Genomic DNA, 7,197 nt, shown 5'->3' with positions numbered 1-7,197 from the left:
CAGGACGCTAACCAAGATGGCGGCAATCTGACAACAGCCATGCGACATGAGGGACCGGCCCGGTACTCCATCTAGTGATTCAATCGAAATCTATGCATGACACTCATGGAGGTAAGCTAACAATTGGGGCAGAATAATGAAATGTACAACAGAATGGGACAGTTAAATCTGAATTTAAGAATAGGTAGAACATGTGGCTGTACATCGTGCCAAAAGCATTTGTTGTTACTGCAAATTATTGCATAGCAAAGTCAAAACATTGCTTCAGAATGTTTTGAATCCTTTTATACACTGATTTAACCCTGTGTTCTGCCTTGTCCTCTGTCACACCAACCATTTTCACCACATCCACAAACCATCACTTTGGCCTCCTTCTTCTCCATCTGCCTGGTGGCTCCATACTCAGCATCCTTCTCCATATATCCCATGGGTCCCTCCTCTACACATGTCCAAACCATCTTAGTTTCACTTGTCTGACTTGGTCTCCAAATCGCCCGACCTGTGCTGTCCCTCTGACATATTCATTCCAAATCCTGTCAATCCTCATCACTCCCAAGGAAAATCACAGCATCTTCAGCTCTGTGCAGGTGTGAATGTGTTTGTCTGTCCATATATGGCCTTGAGACAGACTGGCATCCTGTCCAGGGTGCACCCTGCCTCACACCAGGTGACCGCTGGGATGGGTTCCAGTAGGATTGAGGCGGATACTTGTTTCTGATGAGTATCTGGTACAGATAAAGTTTTTTTTGATGAGTACGAGCATGATACGAATAAAACTCGTCAATATCTGTGCTCGTGCTGAAGGAAAATTCTCATTGGCTAACTGATTGTCTTCATGCTCTGTGATTGGCCAGTCACACACAGCACCCACCCTTCCCTACACAGACACGTCGGTCCGCAGCTTCTCTCACACACACACACAGAGGATCTCTCTCTCTGTGCTTGGCTTGATTCTACCTAAGTTTTCTTCAGCTCGCCTCTTTTTCGGTTTGTATGATATTTAAAGTTACTTGGTGAACTTGTTTCGTAATGTACGCAGTGCATTTGACAAGACAGAGCTGAAAACGGCTCATGTCACATCGGTCACTGCCTCCACTCTGGTGTTTTGTTTTGTTTTTTAACCGTTTATTTGCTCTTCATTTTGTGGTGATATAAAGTCAGTTGGAAAACTTTGCTCCTCCTACTGAACGTTGTGCTTTTGAGAAGAATACAGTGAAGAAGGCTGACATATTATTTCCCTGTTTGCCATCACTGGATGTTTGCATGAATCACCAAGTTCACACAGATCATTAAAAAATAAACAGACTTACAGACCACTTACACATACACACATATAGCTGAACACACAAAGTAGCCTATATTAATATTTTATTGTAATATGGCTGCATGCAGTATCTGACACTTTCTCACTGCAGTTCATAAAATAAATTGATCAGTCGAACAACCTCTCTCGCCCTCACACAGTCACTCAGTCACAGACACATGCACACACAGACACAGACACACCTTAATCAATCTTGTTTAACTTTGTGTGGAAAAAAAATGCCAAGAACGTTAGGTAGTAAAAATAAATGAATAACTGGAAAAAAAAATCACAGTTTGATCATAAAATTAAAAAAGGAAGTTGTGTTGAGTGTGACAACTCAGCCCAGTCTCACTTTTTTTTTTGTCCTCTCATCACGAAATGAGTACAATTTTCGTGACCCTAACCTTAACCACCCCCGACCCCCCCCCCCGCTTCACTTTTAATTTCGTGCAGCCATCACAGAATGTATTGGAATGAATTTGTGCTGCCGTGACGAAAATGAGGCGCTTTTCCTCATAATATCACAAACCAATAGATTACTGTATATTCCGTGCTGGTGAATCATGACTTGCAATGAGAGCAGGTTGGACAACTCTTGTTCATGCTATATTAGTTCATAATTTCCTACTACACTGAAGTCAAGTCTGAGGCTCTTCTGTTACATTCATATACGTAAGAATATTCATGTTCCGTGTTTATAAAAAAAAACTTGTTCTGTGAAATAGTTCCTTTACTATTGTGATCAAAAACATATTCATGTTCTGAGTTTATTAAAAAAAACCTTGTTCTGTAAAATAGTTCCTTACTATTGTGATAAAAAAAAACAAACATTGATTGTTAATTCTGAGGCTGTTCTGTAAATATTCATTCATACACTTAAGAATATTCATGTTCTGAGTTCATAAAAAACTTGCTCTGTAAATAGTTCTCTGATTTTTGTGATCAAAAACATTGATTTGAATCTCAATTTTGAGGCTGTTCTGTAAATAGTTTTCAAATAAACAATAAATATAGCAACTTCTGATCAATCCATATCAATTTCAGACTTAAAATAATGTACTTGTTGGGTATAAACCCTGAATGCCGGTTATTTAATGTAATTGACCACCACTGAGTTCCGGTCAGAGAACACACAGTCGTCAGATGAGGTTGAAGTTTACTTTGAATTAATGGAGTTTGGCAGAATGAACACTTGAAGTTGGACAGAGGTTTTTACAAAAATACAAACAAAATAAATGTCATTAGTGGAACTAATCCAAATTTACATTGCTCCAAAATTAACACTAAATAACAGAGCTGGAGTATTGAATAATTCAGCAGAATACATGCACATTCAAAACTAATAAACATCAAAATGTTACTAAAGTAAATGTAAATAAACCAGAAGCAGGATTAAATAACAGCTCCTAAACTGCATATGAAATATAACTGGGCCCAACAGATCAGTTTTGCTAAGACTAGCATTGAGCTACCTGGGAGCTACTCACACACACTCATCTTAAAGTGGATATGACACTTAAAGACAACATAGTCTTATTACATGTAACAAAGGTTATATAATTCGGTCAACCTAAGCGTTTTGGTAAAATGGACGCGGTTCTCTCGTTATATACAACATTTAAACGTCCCACCACTGAAAAATGTGCACACCCCATGACCAGCTTCCTGCTGAGCACCAAGCCTAAAATACGTCACTGCGTGTAGACCCTATCGGCTTGCACGCCTGGTGGCTGTTGTTTACACTTTTTTTAGCGGCAGAAACTTTGATTAAACACAGCTCTCAGGGACTTGTTTGTCGATATACCTGAGTAGTGTGTCGCAGCATATTGTGCAAACACAAGGTGAAAGGTTTTAGACTTTTCAAGTCCAGGCAGATGTATTGAAAGCCGCGCTGTTGGGTGATGCACGAAATGTCAGGCTGCCGCTCCCTCCGCTCGCACACACGCATTTGCTCCCGACAGCAGACACTTTCCTCTACCGTCTCCATGTTCTCATCGCTCACAGGAACACATAAAATGTCAACCCCAAATAATATGTTCACAATAATCTTGAAATGGTCTTGGAACTTGTAAAAATATCAGTGCAATACGTAGTAAACACGGTGGCAGGATGTTCACTGTTGTTTTCGGCGATCTTTTTCAAAACTTTCGCCGTTTATTTCCTATTCTTTCATGAAAATAACATAACTAAACACGGATGAATGCAATGTCAGGCACTCGAAAACAGCAAAAACCCAAAGGTAATGAGGGTGGTCCGCAAGTAGCAGCTACACTATCGGGCTCCGGAAAAATGACAAAGGCAGTAAACAGACGCTAGAATCGAAAATGCTATAATTAGAGTGTTATAAACAGCAGCAACAAAAATCAAAGCCTCCCTTACCATTCCGTATTCTGCAGCCTTTCAAAATCCATCGGAATTGGCACGTCTCTCGCCTCTGCTTCGGCTCCGCCATAAACACCGTCGGCATTATTTTCGCTGCCAGAATGCTCCTGCTTTGAATGTCCGTCTGAAAGATACGGCTCCAATCTGTAGGGTCTAATCCAGGGGTGGGCAATGAGGGCTGAGACACTGCACGTTTTCTTTGCAACCAATCACCTCAGCAGGTGGGCTGCTGATGAGCTTCTCCCCTGAACATAAACACCTGACTGTCAATGAAATCACCTGCTGAGGTGACTGGTAGCAACGAAAACCTGCAGTGTCTCGGCCCTTCATGGCACATGATTGCCCACCCCTGGTCTAATCACTGCTGCAACATCCTCAGGATCCGAGTCAGTCTTGATTTCCTCACAGAAATAATCCACATTTGAAGAGGAGTCAGAAAAGATCTCGATCTCATCACTGTCCATGCTGAAGTCTCTCTGTTCCTGTTGTCAATTGTGAATCTAACAGACAAAGACGGGACTCTCCACACTGTGATGTCACGGCATCACGTGACCACTGATGGAACGCTGCCAGCGCGCTTTCCAAGAAACACACTTTTGAGAAGTTTAACAAACTTTAGTTGTCAGTGATAATGATGAAAACCACTTTCAACTTACTATACTGTATGTATATTTTTGATATTTATATCACTTTTACCTATTTTTTTAGGTGTCATATCCACTTTAAGTACCAACAGAATGATTCACAGTGTATCTCTAACCTGCTACTAACACACACACACACACACACACACACACACACACACACACACACACACACACACACACACACACACACACACACATGCTTGAGACACTGATAAAGTTACCCTGAAACATAATGAACTGAAAACTCACATCATCAGTGACTTCTGACCAGCTGTGTGACCATCGTGGAGTCGTGCCGAAACTGGACGTTACCACACATACACCCTAACAACATTCCAAAATAAAGCACAGACGTGAGTGATGCACCTCAAAATTGGACTTCAAAATAAAAGCATGTAATACCAACATCTTAACTCGGGTTAAACCACGCCCACTTCTGGTTTTGGTCACGCCCATTACGAGTACAGATAATTTAGATGGTTGAACAGATACAGATGTACTCGCTCATCCCTAGGTTCCAGCCCCCTGTGTGACCCTTGATTGGAGTAAGTGGATATAAAAAATAACTTTGAGTAACTCATTATGTATGCAGTATAAATACCATGAATCTCTTGGTCTGGTTCAGTACACACAACAACAATCATGAGGAAGTCTGCCAAGTTGACAGTTGTCCAGAAGACACTCACTGATGCAATAAGGGTAAACCACAGAAGGTTATTGTTGAAAGGACTGGCTGTACAGAGTGCTGACCACAGCTTTGAGAACATTGTCAAATCTTTGTAATTGAGTGCATTGAGAGTCACCATGCACAGATGTGTCCAGGACATGAGCTACACGTATTCAGGCAGAGAGATTTGTCTTCTACAAATGTGGTATGACTCCGTGGTATAACTCACAAACTCACAGCTTAAAGCAGATAACCCGTAAGTTGGAGAGGAAATGGCGTCTCACTAATTTAGAAGATCTTCACTTAGCCTGGAAAAAGAGTCTGTTGCTCTATAAAAAAGCACCTTAAATTGTCACAGGCTTTTAAGGTGGCAGTAATTAAACCATTACTTAAAAAGCCATCACTTGACCCAGCTATCTTAGCTAATTATAGGCCAATCTCCAACCTTCCTTTTCTCTCAAAAATTCATGAAAGGGTAGTTGTAAAACAGCTAACTGATCATCTGCAGAGGAATGGTCTATTTGAAGAGTTTCAGTCAGGTTTTAGAATTCATCATAGTACAGAAACAGCATTAGTGAAGGTTACAAATGATCTTCTTATGGCCTCAGACAGTGGACTCATCTCTGTGCTTGTTCTGTTAGACCTCAGTGCTGCTTTTGATACTGTTGACCATAAAATTTTATTACAGAGATTAGAGCATGCCATAGGTATTAAAGGCACTGCGCTGCGGTGGTTTGAATCATATTTATCTAATAGATTATAATTTGTTCATGTAAATGGGGAATCTTCTTCACAGACTAAGGTTAATTATGGAGTTCCACAAGGTTCTGTGCTAGGACCAATTTTATTCACTTTATACATGTTTCCCTTAGGCAGTATTATTAGACGGCATTGCTTAAATTTTCATTGTTACGCAGATGATACCCAGCTTTATCTATCCATGAAGCCAGAGGACACACACCAATTAGCTAAACTGCAGGATTGTCTTACAGACATAAAGACATGGATGACCTCTAATTTCCTGCTTTTAAACTCAGATAAAACTGAAGTTATTGTACTTGGCCCCACAAATCTTAGAAACATGGTGTCTAACCGGATCCTTACTCTGGATGGCATTACCCTGACTCTAGTAATACTGTGAGAAATCTTGGAGTCATTTTTGATCAGGATATGCCATTCAATGCGCATATTAAACAAATATGTAGGACTGCTTTTTTGCATTTGCGCAATATCTCTAAAATTAGAAAGGTCTTGTCTCAGAGTGATGCTGAAAAACTAATTCATGCATTTATTTCTTCTAGGCTGGACTATTGTAATTCATTATTATCAGGTTGTCCTAAAAGTTCCCTGAAAAGCCTTCAGTTAATTCAAAATGCTGCAGCTAGAGTGTTAACAGGGACTAGGGAGAGAGCATATCTCACCCATATTGGCCTCTCTTCATTGGCTTCCTGTTAATTCTAGAATAGAATTTAAAATTCTTCTTCTTATTTATAAGGTTTTGAATAATCAGGTCCCATCTTATCTTAGGGACCTCATAGTACCATATCACCGCAGGCTTACTTGTAGTTCCTAGGGTTTGTAAGAGTAGAATGGGAGGCAGAGCCTTCAGCTTTCAGGCTCCTCTCCTGTGGAACCAGCTCCCAATTCAGATCAGGGAGACAGACACCCTCTCTACTTTTAAGATTAGGCTTAAAACTTTCATTTTTGCTAAAGCTTATAGTTAGGGCTGGATCAGGTGACCCTGAACCATCCCTTAGTTATGCTGCTATAGACTTAGACTGCTGGGGGGTTCCCATGATGCACTGAGTGTTTCTTTCTCTTTTTGCTCTGTATGCACCACTCTGCATTTAATCATTAGTGATTGATCTCTGCTCCCCTCCACAGCATGTCTTTTTCCTGGTTCTCTCCTCAGCCCAACCAGTCCCAGCAGAAGACTGCCCCTCCCTGAGCCTGGTTCTGCTGGAGGTTCTTCCTGTTAAAAGGGAGTTTTTCCTTCCCACTGTTGCCAAGTGCTTGCTCACAGGGGGTCGTTTTGACCGTTGGGGTTTTTCCGTAATTATTGTATGGCCTTGCCTTACAATATAAGGCGCCTTGGGGCAACTGTTTGTTGTGATTTGGCGCTATATAAATAAAATTGATTTGATTTGATTCTACTTTTCCTGCAACTGATGGTTCATTATAGGCTCTGTGTCAAT

At 40.7% G+C, this 7,197-nt stretch overlaps 1 long non-coding RNA gene across 1 annotated transcript; it reads left to right on the top strand.

The window, feature by feature from the left end:
* The first annotated feature begins 616 nt into the window (after positions 1-616).
* On the top strand, positions 617-6,748 carry LOC117513232. Its single transcript, XR_004561497.1, has 3 exons — positions 617-683; positions 4,850-4,862; positions 6,738-6,748. It is a non-coding gene; the product is annotated as an uncharacterized LOC117513232 (long non-coding RNA).
* The last annotated feature ends 449 nt before the right edge of the window (positions 6,749-7,197 follow it).

The sequence above is a fragment of the Thalassophryne amazonica genome, chromosome 7 (genome assembly GCF_902500255.1).
Source record: "Thalassophryne amazonica chromosome 7, fThaAma1.1, whole genome shotgun sequence".
Lineage (NCBI taxonomy): Eukaryota > Metazoa > Chordata > Actinopteri > Batrachoidiformes > Batrachoididae > Thalassophryne > Thalassophryne amazonica.
Note: the sequence above shows the minus strand (reverse complement) of the source record. Positions and strands in the feature narration are given on the sequence as shown.